This window comes from Aedes aegypti, chromosome 2 (assembly GCF_002204515.2).
Source record: "Aedes aegypti strain LVP_AGWG chromosome 2, AaegL5.0 Primary Assembly, whole genome shotgun sequence".
NCBI classification, from domain to species: domain Eukaryota; kingdom Metazoa; phylum Arthropoda; class Insecta; order Diptera; family Culicidae; genus Aedes; species Aedes aegypti.
In genome coordinates, this window is record NC_035108.1 from 247,298,854 (window position 1) to 247,316,581 (window position 17,728).

A 17,728-nucleotide genomic window follows, 5' to 3' on the forward strand; every position below is an offset into this window, starting at 1 on the left:
CAGGCACAGACATCGATAGCGAAGGACGCCCCCGTTTGTCTTGCTTCGCTCAAATCAAACTGTCGAGCGAGCGAGAGAAGATGCCGTCCGAAGCTAAAGCCATCACCGTTGCCGCCGCCTAGAAGAAGAGGAAGCAGTCCACAGGAGAAATTGCGGTCGAACTGTGAACACGGTCGGGCGAGTCATTCTCGCTTTGTGGTTCACCGCTTGTTTGCGTTCACCCAGCCATCGTCATCGCCGCCGCAAATTTCATCGTCCGAGAAGCTGTTGACCCGCGCTTCAAAATTTCGACTCGTGATGAAATCATCATTGGTGGTCAAGAAGCAATCCCGTTAGGAGCAAATACCAGAAGCCCCCTGAGTTTTGCTGGTCCGAGCAGTGTTAGTTATCCGTAACAACATCGAAACTAACAAAGCCATCAGTTCTTTTCAGAGCCATCAAATTTGTGGAAAAGAGTTAAAAGAGAAATATTTCCGATTTTATTTATAACTTCTGATATTCCTAAATCAATTTCACGGCTTCATACAAAATTTCATTTGTCACGAATAATTTATGACTCAACCATTTGAGATTGTACTCGCGGACGCTGCTGCAGTGCCGTCGGGATGAGTGCTCAACATTTCACAACGATTGCAAAATAGAGTGGCTTTTCCAACAGCGCCTTTTATGTTCCATATTTTATGGGAACACTTTGATTAGGAAAATTATCCCATGTGACAAAATTGCGACATATTTAGAATGCTTTTGATAAGACATTCTCATTGAACAATTGTAATAATTTTGGCACCCATGGATCAGAAATTTACCGTCATAATAAAGAAAACTATTAATTATCAATAGCTCGTATTGAATATTTAGGGAATGCCAATCATTCCAACAATTCATGTTCGACCAATTTCTCACGTATTAGTATTCGCCGCAATTTTCAAGTAATTCCAAGCCCAACACATTATTGGCACATACCCATTTCCCAGATTGGTCGATCAGAAAGCGAAGAGCACAAAAGGGAGGAGCATCATCTGCTATTCCAAGGTTATAAAACATGCTGCCTTCGTTGGATTCAGTTTCATTCCATTTCCGCTTTCGAGCTGGTAAGAGCTCCTCCGAACTTGCTTAGCGAGAAGTACCTCGCTGCTAGAAGCCTGCTGAGCTGTTAATCCAGAATCTGGTTTGTGAAATCGCTCAAGATTTCAAAATTGAGCTACGTTTCCAGATTTCAACTAAATCCCTGTGATCCGCTACCCTGTTGCTGTTGTGCACCCATGAAATATTTAGCTGGTTTGTCGAATAAACAGAGAACTTATTCACATCTTCTTCTTCTTGGCATAACGTCCTCACTGGGACAGAGCCTGCTTCTCAGCTTAGTGTTCTTATGACACTTCCACAGTTATTAACTGAGAGCTTTCTTTGCCAAAGTTTCCATTTTTGCATTCGTATATCGTGTGACAGGCACGATTATACTCTATGCCAAGGGAAGTCAAGAAAATTTCCATCAAGAAAAGATCCTGGACCGACCGGAATCGAACCAAGACACCTTCAGCATGGCTTTGCTTTGTAGCCGCGGACACTAACCACTCGGCTAAGGAAGGCCCCAACTTATTCGCATGCATTTGAAACTTTTTCGATTTTCCATACAAAATGACCAACTTTGGTAAGTTAGATCTCAGTTATTTATGGAAATATTTTCGAATGAAACTTTCACAGAACATCAGATGTAACTTGAATTTTAACATATATTTTTGAATAATTTTTCCAATCACAAGTTTATAAGTAATAACGGTTTGACTAAACTGTAATTTTCGACGATAAATTCAAAACTTTTTATCTTAAGATAGCCTTACACGAAAACTGTCTTCAGCAAACTTATTCATCTCGTCAAAATCTACAACTTTGCTGAAGATACCATGAAGCTATTCCTTCAATATGTTTAGTTATGTCAATCATAAAAAATCGTCAAACCGTAACTGCTTTTCAACGTGTGATTGGAAAAATCACTCAAAAACATATGTTAAAATTTAAGTTATGTCTGATATTTTATGAAAATTTCATTCAAATCGGTCCATAAATAACTGAGATATAGTTTATCAAAGTCGGTCAATTTGCATGAAAAATCAAAAAAGTTGCAGTTTTTTTTTCTCAGCGAAGAATTACACCATCAACGAAAATAGCGCGAAAGCAATAACCATTCGCGTGCGAGTAGCGAACGGAGTGACGAAACAACCAAGCGAGAACCCCACCACTCGCCATCGGTGAATGGAGCTCGAGCAAATAAAACCACTGGTTGTTCTGCTCCCAGCTCATTCACAAATCGAACGGCATAACGAACGGATCAAGCAGCGGAGCAGCAAAGAAGAGCGCGTGAAAGCCACAGCAGTGTGCGAGTAGCGAACGGAACCAGAGAGCAACGAAGCGAAAGCAACAACTGAAAATCATTCAGTGGACGGATTAGTAGTCAGCGCCAACCGGCGACCTGTTGGAAAGTAACGCCAGCGAAATATACACCATCTGCCTCTCCTTACCATTCATATTCTTGTACATGATGAATTCAATGAAATGGTTTGGTTTGGCGATGGAGCAAAGAGTTATTAAGGATGATTTTACTTAACAAAGAGTTGTTGATAAATATTCCAATCAATAAGAGTTGTTTTGAAAAAGTTCACTTTTATCAGAATTTTCCTCGGAAAATTTCTGCTTTACCAAAGAGTTGTTAATGAAATTCCTGCAGCAAAGGGTCGAGTTTCTCCCCACGAATATTTCCAGCCAGGACCAGTCATGGAGGACAATCCATCCAGAGCATCACGGCCCCCGCTTCCAAAATTCTCGAGTACGGAAATTGGAAAACGTATTAAAATTGCGACATTAAAATCAATAAATTGTTTCTTGACCAATTGTAATGAGCAACTATTGATCTGAATTGATTTTTCTACATGTTGTCTATTGCGTTAATCTGAGAAATAGGCTATATGAAATTGATGTCTTGGCAAGGGACGTACAAGATGAGCATTATGCTGTTATTGCATCCCGACGGCACTGCAGCAGCGTCCTCGGAAACATCCTCAAATTATCGTATTGTCGATTATTCGTGATAAATCAGATATTGTATGATGCTACGAGATGAATTAAGAGATTATAGCAAGTTTGTGGTAAGCACATTAAGAAATATTACTAGCTATACTGTGTTTACCACGAGAAGTTCTTACTAGCTCGAAAGTGTAAAGGAAATAAACCGAATCCTGTTGTTGTTACAGAGGGATTTTAATCCGAAGGACATTCGTCCCTTAAATGAACCGAATCTGTCGAAGATAGCATATTTTACATAATTTGAATTGCAGACGATGCTCCTCCCTTTCGTATTCTTCGCCTTCTTCTGATTGACCAATCTAGGATAAGGTACATGAAGTTGATGTCTTGGTTAGGGATTTACATATCTTGGAAAATTCACATGCGCTTTCGTATGAACAGTAAAAATATCAACATTATTTTAATAGCTTACAATAAATTAAAATCACGCATGATATTCAATAGTTTTCTTTATTATGACGGTAAATTTATGATCCATGGGTGCCAAAATTATTACAATTGTTCAATGAAAATGTCTATTCAAATGCATTCTTAAAATGTCGCAATTTTGTTACATGTGATAATTTTGCTAATCAAAGTGTTCCCACAAAATATGGAACATCAAAGACGCTGTTGGAAATGCCACTCTATTTTACAATTGTTGTGGAATGTTGAGCACTCACCCCGACGGCACTGCAGCAGCGTCCGCGATTACAGTCTCAAAATGGTTGAGTCATAAATTATTCATGACAAATGAAATTTTGTATGAAGCTGTGAAATTGATTTAGGAATATTAGAAGTCATATATAAAGTCGGAAATATTTCTCTTTTAACTCTTTTCCACTAATTTGATGGCCCTGAAAAGGGCCGATGGCTTTGTTAGCTTTGATGTTCTTACAGATAAATAACACTGCGGGATGTTATCAGTTGATTGTCATGGTCAAACGGGGAATCCTCAACTCAAATGTATAAATTTGAGCAAGTTATTTGCTTATACGACGAACCGAAAGATTCGTGGCGTGGATGACGCACAACAGTAACAGGTAGTATCACCGGGCTTAAGTCGAAATCTGATGATGGCAACGATGACGATGGCTGGGTGAACGCAAACAAGCGGTGACGCACAAAGCGAGAATGACTTGCCCGCCCGACCGTGTTCACAGTTCGACCGCAAATTTTCCTGAGGACTGCTTCCTCTTCTTCTTATTCTTCTTCTTCTTCTTCTTCTTGGCGGCGGCAGCGGTGATGATTTTGGCTTCGGACGGCATCTTCTCTCGCTCGCTCGACAGTTTGATTTGAGCGAAGCAAGACAAACGGAGAGGTCCTTCGCTATTGATGTCTGTGCCTGAGAAGCACGCCCGGTCAGAGCAAGACGATATGTCGCCTGCTGAGATGCGATCCAAGCGGAAAATGGAAAGCAAATGACGTCAAAATTTCTCTAGCACCCCTATTTATAAATTTATTTATAAATTTGCTTGAAATCAACGTTCTCTTTTAAAACAGTTATTAAACTATTTGGACAGGTATGTGGGATTCAGTAAGTAAACGACATGACCCTTTGATGTCTTGTCTTTCAATTGAGGTGCCATTCAAGGAATTTCGTTGAACCAGAAAACAGTTATAAGAGTTCAAAATATTTCATGCCAACGTAAGGCTCTTGGTTTTGAAACTCCAATTTTACTCCTGTATAGAGAATTTTTATTTTACTTTCAAACTGTGCGGCATAATCAAATGCAAAAGCATTCAGTTCCCGATGGTTAGTGCCTGTGCTTTTACTGTTCATACAGTGCTGTTCAGAATAATAGCAGCGCATGTCGATTTCCATACAAAATGCTCAACTTTGACATGCAGTAGTTTTGTTCCCTTTCAAGCAATCGAGCTGAAATTTTCTCCACAGAACTACAAATATGATCAATTTTGTAAACACAAAATTTCAGTTTTTTCTGAGTCCCTGCCGAAAAGTGAGACACTAGGTGAAATTTTTCGATAAAATAGCAGTTTTTCATTTTAAAATTTTTCTTCCAGAAATATTTTAAACATTTTCGGTTTAGGTGTAGGTTTGATAAGTAGGAGGAGATTGTTCCAATGGTAAGTGATATACAATTTTAAACTATAATGTCAAGCCGAAATTCAAATTTTTAAAACTGCTATTTTTTCGAACATTTTCACCTAGTATCTCACTTTCCGGCAGGGGCTTAGAAAATTTTGAAATTGTGTGTTTACAAAATTGGGCATATTTGTAGTTCTGTGGAGAAAATTTCAACTCGATTGCTTGAAATGGAACAAAACTACAGCATGTCAAAGTTGAGCATTTTGTATGAAAATCGACATGCGCTGCTATTATTCAGAACAGCACTGTAAGTCGCAAGGTGGAACTTTCCCCGAGGTCGTGTACGACTATGACAAAAGCCAGGATCAGCAATCGGTATATGTTGGTTTGTCGCGGGTTACTTCACTGCAAGGGCTATTTTTGACAAACTCTTCCATTTTTTTGACGTTGGATAACGTCTTACGGCTACATACTGGGGTACAATTTCGAAAAACGAAAAATCGCTCGCGTCACGAAAAGTGGTTAGATTTTGACTGTTAATAACTTACTAACGCCCGGATAGATTTTCAAGATTCTTGCACCAATCGATTGGAAATCTTTCGAATCTACTCCAACAATGAAAACTATTGATTATCATGACTAAACTATTGAAAAATTGGGAAATATCGAAGCATGTCTTATTTTTCATAGAAAAGCACATTTTTCTTGTGTATTCCTGACACAGACATCATTGCGCGATATCTTAGCCACTTTCGTCATTCAAAGGGAAACGCCCCTTTCGGTCTTCTTCTTACTTCTCTTTATTATCTCGTGTTCAGTCGAAGCCAACCAAACTCGACTTCACGCGCGCATCAATCAATCGTTGACCAGCAACCGGAGAAGGACTCATATCGGAATAAAATTTACACGTTCGTCGCTGCTGCTGCTGTTTATTCCCAAGTTAAAAGCTGCGGGTTCCGTGTAATCGCTCATCATGGCCCTTGGCATCCAGCTAGCCCATCGAACTCGTGGAGAATGCGTCCAGAAACCTTGATAATTACCGTCGGAGGAGTGAGCAAACCATCGAATACAAGGATGGACAAGAAAGCACAAAATTACCGACCGCATTTTAATTTAATCGTTTTCGGTGATCTTTTGGTGTGTTTCTGTCTAACAATGGAATGAAAACCCAGTTTGATCGACGGTGACTACCACCAACCGTCCTTTTCAGGACGACAATTTCATTTTAAAAGAGTTGTGAGAATTTTCCACCGTGAAGAGCGACATTACTGATGATTGGTTGTGTTTGATTCAGATTTTGGTCAGTCATTTGCACGCAACCATAAATGGGAAATAAATTTCCCATTGTGCGCGCGCGGGGCGATCCTCGACAGTGTGTGCATGAGTCGGATAAATTGCGAACGGCACTTGAATGAAGAATCCCTCCCGGTTTGTTTCGCATTTAGAGATGATCGCATAATGCCGTTGTCGCCGTCGCTACCTAAATGATACTAGAGCGATCAGTATCAACTCGTCGAACACAGAGCTAAAACTAATAAGCAACAGCTTTGTTGACGTTTCGATTTGGTAAGACATTGTCGATCGAATGGAAATACGCACACAGAAAAGACTGCGAAAATGCTACCGCCGCCCGACCAGAACGACGGGAACCTATGTTAAACTTTGTTTGCCATTTATCTCCGTTGAAAACTAATCATCCGAAACATTAATTGATAACTAAATAAATTATTTAATCAATTGTGGCCCTGAAAAGGGCAGTTGTTTGAAATTGTGCTTCAATGCAATTTCAGCACGTTCGCTACGGATACGACGAGTATCGAAAGGCTTCGGAACCCACTTAAGCAATCAATCTTAGTGGATCATGCGTGGACCTTCAAGCGGAATATTTGTTTGTTGAGCAAAAGTTATCGCTCATGCTTCTTCTTCCATCGACCGGTTGAAGAGTTAATCGAACCAACCCAATAATAACACAAAATGTTCATAATATGTCAACAATGGCATGCAACAAATAGTGTGAAAATTGATTAGAAGAGCACTTATTTTCGACCTACAAGAATTCTGTGCCAATTTTCGGATTTTCATACAAAGTAGGCCAAAACCGTATCGAAAATCGGTCGAAAGTTAGTGTTGGGTCGAAAATTGCTGTTCTCTCAGAAATCTTTCATAAGTTCGTGACGGTCTCAAGCCAGGAAATAGAAGATGCTAATGTTATCCAACGTCACTTTGGCGGTCGTATCTCGGAAACAACCTCTTACTTTTTAAGTTCCATCACGCCAAAGGCAGCAATTCTCCCAAGAGGGTTGACTTGAGGAATGAGCTGCAGCGCTTAGGCAATCATCGATTAGTGACGCTTTGAGACGAACTGCGTGAAATACTGGATCATAGCGGCCAAGCCTGCATATTGATGAGTATCAATGTACAGAGCCTAAATGCTCATGCAATGGATATTGCTACAGACCAAAGCACTGGACCGATTCAATCGATTATCACGATCGAAGCACCCGAGCTATCAAACATCTAATCTACTGGAGGAGTATGGCGAACTACAGCTGGAGCCAGAAACCGATCACCCAACCAAGCAACACAAGGAAGCAACGACCAAACAAACAAATTCAATCATCTGGCATTATTCCTGGAACACCAAACACTGGTTCTCGGAACCACAGAATGACAAATGGTTCTTTTCAGGACTACCAAAATGAGTCAACACAAAACTAGTACACTTTCAAATTCATACACTTGACAAATCAAATTATTAATCATCGTAGTTCTACGTCAACCCCGCGGTAATGTAATAGACATTACCCACCCCAAATTTTTTAGTGAAAAAATTTCCCTTGTAATATAATTATTATTCAATTCTATGGAAATTGTATCCTTCAATTATAGTTTTGTGAAAATCAGTTCCAAATTTCACGATTTTTTTGGATTTTGTGTCACAAAATTACCAATTCCAAAAATCTGTACCAATCTGTACTTTTTCGTGAAAATCTATAATCTGTACCGTACAGAATCTGTACCAAAAACTATTAAAAAATCTGTACCTTTCCAGATAAATCTGTACTTGTGGCAACACTGCTGCCCAGAGCTTCTGCAGCAGGCGAATTTCTATGTACCAGCGCGTCTTTTACGTCAACGTTCTCTATTCCGAACTAGACACCGTACTGTTTTCGGCCAAAATCATCCTCTAGAGAAATGTTTTAACCTTCTAAATGAAGTGGATGTCTTTGATTTTAATATTTGTAGAAATCGTTTTAAGAATATTTTTAGACAAATCTATTAGTATTTTAAGGGATATTCAGTCTGTACAGCGAAGCTGATTACGGTGTCAATAAATAAACCCAGGCTACCCAGATTTTGTACAAAAAAACTCACAACGATCCATGAATGATCGCGGAATGCTTCAATACGGTACTAGGAGACTCCACGCAGGTACCGCCATTCATTTTTCTGACAAAGGACTAGTATACAGCTGACTTAGCGTTGCAATGTTGTTTCACAAGACACGTCTGTACTTACGTGTCTTGTGAAACAACATTGCAACGCCAACAACGTGATGACCGAGGAACAGAAAGTGTGTCGCAGAAACAAGCAAAGTGCAAAGTGGTCTGGGGTTGTATGACCCCAGAACACAGACAAAGGGTTGAAATTAATAAAAAATGAAGGTTTTTTGAAATCTTCAGTATCTAATGTACATTTCATCCGTTTTTTTATTTCAAATGAGCTTGAACCAACAATTTCATGCTCTTTACCTATAGTGCAGTTAACATTGACGCATATCCAATGGGCCTGGTGGGCTCGGCTGGGTGAAAATAGCATAAGACCATTGAAACCAAGACGATGGTGCGGTGGTGTAAAGTTAATTCCTGGCGGTGATGGTGACCGTATCCAGAGCTCAATAAATGACCGACCGTATCACTTTGTGTGCATCGAGATGGTGTTGTGGCTCTTCGTTGGGATGAGCGTTGAGATGATATTCTTCGCCACATTTTGACTCAATGGCTTTTGTGTTGCATCGGTCCCTTCCGAATTGTGCCGACAGGACCGGCTGCTGATGATCAGCCGCGCCAATTGCGAGACGGACGAAACGAAAATATTTCTCTTTTGCAAAAGGCGCAGCACAGACCGAGGACTTGATGAAGTGCACATCTGTTTAATTTGCATAAAGTAATAAAGCCAGAGAAATTGCCATATTAAAAATAAGTTAAATTTTGTGTTTTTGCATATTCCTCCGCTTTGTGGTCCTTTGTCGTGGTAACGCGCAGTCAGGAAAACACCAACGGGGCCCGAAATTCAAGTCAGAAAGGTCGTAAATCTGGGAACAAGATGCGTCGGTAATTCATTTTAATGAGAGATCCACCCAGGGTAAAATCTGTTCTGCGGGCGCTTGGAATGTTGGCTTTTTTCATCGCGTTGCTTTCTTGATGCCAGCTATGCGATGTTCCATAACTAAATTCAGAATTCGCAGTTGTGACTGGATTGATAATACTGTTTCAATTAAAAAATTAAGCTTTCGAATCTACCTACCGTTTTCTGAAATTATAATTACTTGATTCGAGATATTCACCACGTCGAATTTACGCCGAATTCTTCACTAGATTTAGTGCTTGACCAATTGCTTCGAGTGGAGTAAAACGGAGTACCGTAATCTCTCCATTACCATCAAGACAAACTCAGAGGGGGTCTTGTGGTTCACCTGATTAGAGAAACTAGCTAGCAACGCTAAGGCTGTCATCTCTAACACAGTCATCAACTTAATACGGAATACCCAGTTGATCAAGATACCAGGTTTCGACGTGGAGAACACTTGCCTAGTCCAATTCGGTGTCTCGAGAATCTGGAAGATTCTGTGACTCACCCCTCCGCACAACCTGTGAAAAATTTCTTCTGGATCTTGAGAAGCAGAAATAACAGCGGGGAACACTTGAACTTTAAGCGTGGGTGGCAATGCTTTTGCAGCAGGAATGAACTAAAAAGGATTGCCTAGTCTGGAGGGGATGGTGACACTCATTCGGGAACCTTCAATCATGTCTTCATTGATCGGGTGGATGCAACATGAATTGGAAATATGAATATGGAAATTTGAAAACTGGACACGACCACCATGTCTGAACAAGGTTCCCAGAAGAACCGAGGCGAACGCCATCACGGGTTGAAACATAAAATCGACATTCTTTGAGCCCTTGCTATATGCAATCAACGAGTTCGTTATGAACATCATCTTTGTACCGTAATTGGGCAGGACTCCTACGGCTCCCCCTTTATCTATCCTGCCATCTTCGAATCTGTGATGCACACTGCCTCCTGAATCCGAATCCAAAGGTAACAAGAGATCGAAATCCACATCTGTTACTGACCCAACAATTTTTCGGAGAACTTCGCAGAAGAAGCTTGTTGGTTCTGAGGCCCACCCTGGAAGAGCTCCTAACTTCATAGCCTTCGCTAGCAGGGGGCTGGATTACGACGCGATAGTAGAACCATGTCCAACGATCTTTTGCCTTGTGGCTGAACCTCTGTAAGGAGAATAAGGGCCCAATACCAAGGGATCTGCTAAATCTTTTGACAGCATACCATGATCCCACAGTTATGGATAGTGTGGAGTCCAACCTATAAAATTTAATAAAACGACATGGAAAACGTAAAATTGTAATTTAAAAGCACGAATTGAATCGTTTCAAATTGGATCTTCGGTTAGTAAACTGTTTTGAGTGAAATATTTACATAGGATTGCATAAAAATTAAAAATTGTATCGGTTTCTGAAAACCAAATTAAGGATCAATTTTCATATTATGGATCAAATTGTGACATATTACGGATCAGTGCGCAAAATCAAGAGATTTTCAACTCATTGCATCTGTATTGCATGGTTTGGCGAAAGTTAACAATGTGTCACATATTACTGCAAGATATAGCAGTGTTAGAGCTGGAAACAAGGGTAAAATGCCCTTTTTTTGGTGATACTGCATTGTAGTAACTAATGCATGAACTGTTTTCGCTCCACACCAAATTTTCCACCCATTTTTGTCTGCTATAAAACAAAAATGACAATTCTTGATGTTTTATTAGTTTTATCCTTAGTGCTATTGTCTGAAAATGTCGAATCCAATGCTTAAAATGGCAGAAATCTACATTCTTTGCAAGTGATCCATGTTATCCGATGTTGAACGCCAAAGTGATCCGTCACTGTGGGTGATCCTTAACTGTGTGGGCATGGTACTTTGAGGAATTTGAACTGCAATGTGTCCTTTATCTAGTTCCAAGGATGGGTTGCAATGGGAATTTGGAGTATTTTCCTCGATTCTCATGACTTCAATAGGTGGGGCGCAGTCGACTCCTACAATATCTACCCCCCAGCTAATGGACCGAAGTCTCTTGGCATGAGCCACTGAGCAGGTGGCTGGAGTCCACACTACGGGACCTATCTCACTGCATAAGATTATGTAGAGCACACTTCTCAGATGATTTTGAATAAATCAACTCCTCCTTCCACCATGGCAACCTTCGACAAAGTTCGCGTCTTCTGCAGTTTCCCCGACACCTTTCTCACTCTTGCACAGGCAGTTGCATCATAGACCGCTGACAACACTACTGGGTTGCAAGGTCTGCAAGTCTTCAAAAATTCTACGAGGGATTCTTCCTCCTGACTGTATACAATGTCAATGAACTCTCGAAAATACTGATTTCTAAGGAACCCTTGAGTTGATCGCCGTCGGATTTTGCAACAACAAGGTGAATGATCCGTTCGGATTAAAACATGGAGACAAAATGCGCTGTATAAATCTTTTGAGCCCGTGAGGAACGTGACTATATACCCTTTTCAGAAAACTAATGGACATAGACAAGTCGTCTGGGAATCCTCTAATAATGAGTTGAGGCAACGACAGCACAGGGAATCCTCCAAGACATCGGGGGAGTACAGTCACCCCACAGTTATGGATCAACTAAGGATCATTTCTAAAAACAAAATATGATTAAAAAACATGGTTACGCTGTACAAAACGAAATTACCTTCCTGGCACTGCAGAATATAGTTGTTTTTGAGAGTACACCTCAAAATTCCCGATTATTTATGAAAAAGTGTCGATTTCGATAGAAATTTCAAACGATGTCCACCCCACACAGTGGGAGAGGAATCGTCTTATCTTTTATTCATAACTGTGGTATAGTTTTCTATGCCCCACAGTTACGAATCAACGCTTCTGGGAATACGGTTGACATTTTATTTTCTGCGGACGGAACAAATATGCTTAAGCATGTTATAATTGATTGCGATGCTGTACATATTTATGGTTCAAGTAGGTAAAATGTGTTCTTCGTAATTGCAACTCTATTCGATGAGATATTCCCGTTGTAATAAAACTTTGATCCATATCTATGTGCTATCCATAACTGTGGGGCGACTGTAGTATCAACTTCATATAAAACGAGAGATTTCCAAGAAGTTCATTGTATATTCATTATATCTATGAATATTGTATTGTTAAGCATTTGGCAAGCATATTCGGATTCAGGGAGTTCATGATTATTATGTAGAGTTATTTTGAAAACTAACAATAATCGCATTGACAAGTGATCAATTTCACCCCGAAATGAAATTCCCCGATTTTTTATGTTAGAGATATTTCTTAGCACTAAAATGACATTTGTTAGAAAATTTCGGCACATGAGGACTTACCTACTTTTTCCTGCATTCAGTTGATTGGCATTGTCAACATTATAGAAGACAGACAAGGAAAATCGCGAAAAATGATCAATTTCACCCGAAATTACGGTAACTTGACGGTTGTGGTAATTTTCCCCGAATGTCGGTTCCCTGAACACCCCGTTTCTCCCGTTTTTTGCACGACATTCGGGCAAAAGTAACACAATCGAAGAATGCAGGATTCCCTTTGGAAATTGTCTACTTTTAGGAGTATCCCGTGGTTCTGCGTGTTTTAACCTTCCAGTCTGTTGTGAACGAAAAGCGAGGTTTTTTCAACAGTGTTGTCCTACGCATGTTCCCACCGCGTGGCCGCCACACCGTACACTGACGTAGGTGAAGAAAATGCCGATATCTATGTTTCTAATACCGAGCTGATAATGGTTACGAACAGATTGAAGCTGAACAAAGCTCCCGGTCTGGAAGGTATCCCTACCTTAGCGCCAAGAGTAGAAATTTTGGCGTTCCCAGATATATTTAGGACAGCATTGCAGAAGTGTCTAGCTGAAGGCTGCTTACCAGATAGATAGAAGGTGTAGAAGCTGATGTTGCTACCAAAACTGGGAAAACCGCCAGGAGGTCATGGTTCATACAGACCAGTATGCTTGCTGGATACTCTCGGTAAACTTCTGGAGAAGGTCATCCTATACGGGCTGACGATCTACACGGAAGTCGAGAACGAATCATCGAAAAGGCAGTTTAGATTCCGGAAATAATCGACAGTTATCGCGGCGTGGAGAAAGCGTCTAATAAGAAGAGGAGAGGAGATCGGTATTGCGCAGTGGTGACGATAGATGTTAAGAACGCGTTCAACAGTAGCAGTTGGGAGGCTATCGGCCATAGCTGTGTAAAGTTCTGCAAAGCTACTTTCAGAACCGGGTACTGGTTTAAGATACAAACCAGGGACGGATGTCAATTAAAATAACGGCGGGAGTTCCACAGGGATCCATACTTGGTCCAACACTGTGGAATATGATGTACGATGGAGTGCTAACCTTGACACTGCCGAATGGAGTCGAGATCGTCGGGTTCGCAGATGACATCGCTCTTGCGATAACTGGTGAGACTGCGGAGGAGTTGGGGATGCTGACGGCGGAATCGCTAGAAACCATTGAATCGTGGATGACTGGAGTCAAGCTGCATTTGGCTCATCACAAAACGGAGGTGGTGCTGGTCAGCAACTTCAAGGTGGTTCAGCAGTTTGAGATCAACGTCGGAGGACATGGAATCTCATCGAAGCGCTCTCTAAAGTACCTTGGAGTAACGACAGGCCAAACTTTAACAGTCACGTAGACTACGACTGCGGAAAGGCAGCGAAAGCAGCTAACTGTCGTATTTTTGACCCCCTAAGGAAGTGATTTTAGTTTTATGTCCCAATTGATCAATTGCATAGCGTAACCAAGTCAAAGAACATGACAAAATGTAGAGAAAAACTTCCTCCACGTGATAAAAATGCCTGTACGGTCATATAGGATCCAAAAAAAATCGAAAATAATTGAATTGTGAAGCATTCTTTTTCATTATTTTGGACCCACCAATGCATTTTGGACCCTCAAGGTATATATTTTGGACCCCCGTCATTTTTTATCGTTTGGCGACAAAGTTCACGACACTTGTTGTATAGTATGCTTGCCCATAGTCTAATCAATCGATTGACAATGGAAAACCGAAGAAATTCTACGCTTTTAGTTCAGAAATTTGAAAAAAGTTTTTGTTTACATTTCAGAAATTTCTGACGGCTTCAAGTTCTGTGTGTAACGTGTTGTAACGGTTGCATGGATGAACCGATTAAATTAAATTTATTTCAGATAAAATAAAAACACATTTTTTATGTACAAACGGTTGGTGCAAGTGCGAAATAGTCCTATCTTTCCAAATGGCATGCGAATTGAGTTGGTCTTTCGATTTAAACAGGGAAATTTGCAGGAAAACGGCCCAGGGGGTCCAAAATATATAGGGGTCCAAAATATATTGGTTACCCTATATTTTGGACCCCCTGGGTCATTTTCCTGCAAATTCTCTAGTTTAAATCGAAAGACCAACTCAATTCGCATGCCATTTGGAAAGATAGGACTATTTCGCACTTGCACCAACCGTTTGTACATAAAAAATGTGTTTATTTTATCTGAAATAAATTTAATTTATTCGGTTCATCCATGCAACCGTTACAACACGTTACACACAGAAATTGAGGCCGTAAGAAATTTTTCAAATGTAAACAAAAGTTTTTTTTTTAAATTTCTGAACTAAAAGCGTAGAATTTCTTCGGTTTTCCATTATCAATCGATTGATTAGACTATGGGCAAGCATATTTTACAACCAGTGTCGTGGACTTTGTCGCCAAGCGATAAAAAGTGCCGGAGGTCCAAAATATATACCTTGAGGGTCCAAAATGTATTGGTGTGTCCAAAATAATAAAAAAACAGTGCATCACAATTCAATTATTTTCGACGTTTTTTGGATCCTACATGATCGTATGGGCATTTTCACCTCGTAGAGGTAGTTTATCTTTACATTTTTGCATGTTATTCGACTTGGTTATGCAGTGCAACTAATTAATAGGGACAAAAAACTAAAATCACTTCCTTAGGGGGTCCAAAATACATCCGAACATAGCTAGCCGTGTGGCAGTGTATCTAACACTCGTTAAAAATAATAACGTTTTTTTTGAGTAAAAGTGAGCAATAATTGCCAAACACTTCATAACTATTATCATAATGGTATCTTAAAAGTTATGGCCTATAATTGTTATTCAAGTATTCGATATATAGTGAAATTGTTGCAATTTAATTTCCGTATATAATGTGAATCTCCCGAGTTGTGATGGCTGCTTTCCAAAAACAGCTTTGTACAGATAAGTATCAGCATTATATTTGTGTGTAATACATATATACATTATAGTGTGAGAAAACCGTTTTATGGTTTTATCTGTTATCCGCATACTGGGTCAGAGTTGAAGTGATGTGCATACATTGAATACCACTTTAGACACGTAATGCAATTTCGTTGAAACTGAACTCTTTAGAGCACATAGTGTGAATATATTATTCGACTTCTCCAACTCATTTGAGGCAGGTTACTGATCTTTAGGAATATGTATAGTCATTTCCCTATATATCAATCCTTTATGACTCACACGGTTTGTCGGCCGCAAAAAAAATAAAATAAAATAAATACTAGATAAATTTTAATATCACGTTGTTTAGAAATACATCACTCGCGAAGTGAATAACATGAACCACGTGATATTTAAATTAATCTAGTATTTATTTTATTTTATTTTATTTTTGCTGTGTATATTCATATCATACAAACGTATATGCACCCGAAATGTTACTCCTATGTGGAATCAACATGAATACCATCTCTTGGCTGGCGATTAGCTTCAATACATGTGCATTTTTTATTACTCTTATATCTTTATTAACACAGGCAGACACTAGTGTGAAACAATCGATATTGTTTGCGCGTTGTCTATACTATTTGCAATTCGGTCGTTTTGTATAATTTCAGTCGTCGTACAGATTGGTATCTTTTTCTTTCATTATGTTATTGTATGAAAAGCCGGTTAGTAGTGCATTTTCGCTGTTTTTTTTTTTAAATAAACCAAATGGAAAATAAAAATATATCGAATAATATGGTAAGTGATAAAACACAATAATTAAACTCATGAAATTAATACCAATTTATTTGGATTTCGACAATAGAACGACGACATGATCCTCGAACACGCGTTGCTCGAATCACCTGAGGATGACTCTATTGTCCAACAAGCCGTGATGAATGTCACCGGCTTGGCTCTAGGAGTTGGAGGAAACAAGCGGCCAACTAATTCCCCCACCAATGGTGATGATAAACGTCAACGAGTATCGCTTCGGAATCAGCTGAAAATTATGATCCAACGAGTGAATGCTGATATAGATGAGATTTACTTCCATAACCTCTGTGGCGAAATCTTTCACAGACAAGAACGTTTGACTGGAGAATTTCTTCCAACATTTTACAACTCGGGTCATACGCACGGTATCGGCTGGTTCTGTGCGTGCGATTCCAGTAGTTTATCATGGTTAAAAGCTACCTTGGATGATATCAAAACTAATGGTACTAAAAGACTTCATTGTCAAGCCATATGCCCCTATCCCGCAGTTATGACGCATATTTTTTTCGATTCCACATTTTCCAAGACTGGATAAAAGTGGAAACGAAAGAATTATGAGCATAATAACTCGTCTAAACGTAAATTTCGATACAAAATTTTGGAAAATTTCGAAATTGTTGCCACCGGAAAATGGAATGCGTACGGTTGTAATGTGTATTGACGAAAACTCTGTTGTCAAAAAAAAAAAAAAAACCAAGGCAACAAGCTTTTTTATGGATTTTCGCAAGTAACAGTGAAAATTTATCCAAAAATGAATGAATGCTGACCCAAGTAACAATTCCACAGCAATTTGGCATTCGTGTGGATTAATTAATGTTTTATGACAGTAACGTGAATGCTATAATAGCTAGAGGCGACATTTAACGTTACTAAAAGACGATATTTTGTAAGTCAGCTCTTAGTTGTTTTCAAAACCTTTTAGAGATGAAATATAAAGTCAAAATGTTGTGGCTACAAAATCAGCTTTATTGCAGCATAAAATACCTTATTTAAACCAGAGTTGCTCGCTGTTACTATCAACGCTTAAAATTTGCTGATTTGTACAGGCCGACTGCGATACAATTCGGATCAATCTACATCATATCAATTTCATGCTGTCTACTCCATCACATGTGCATTGATGGCGATAGACTATGGATATCACTGATGGGTTAAGTTTAGCCTTAAATTAAACAGTTAAAATGGCAATTTATCAGTACGATATTTTTGACAGTGTTGCAGATAGGATGAAACTATTTGTTGGTCACTGAAAAACAGTAA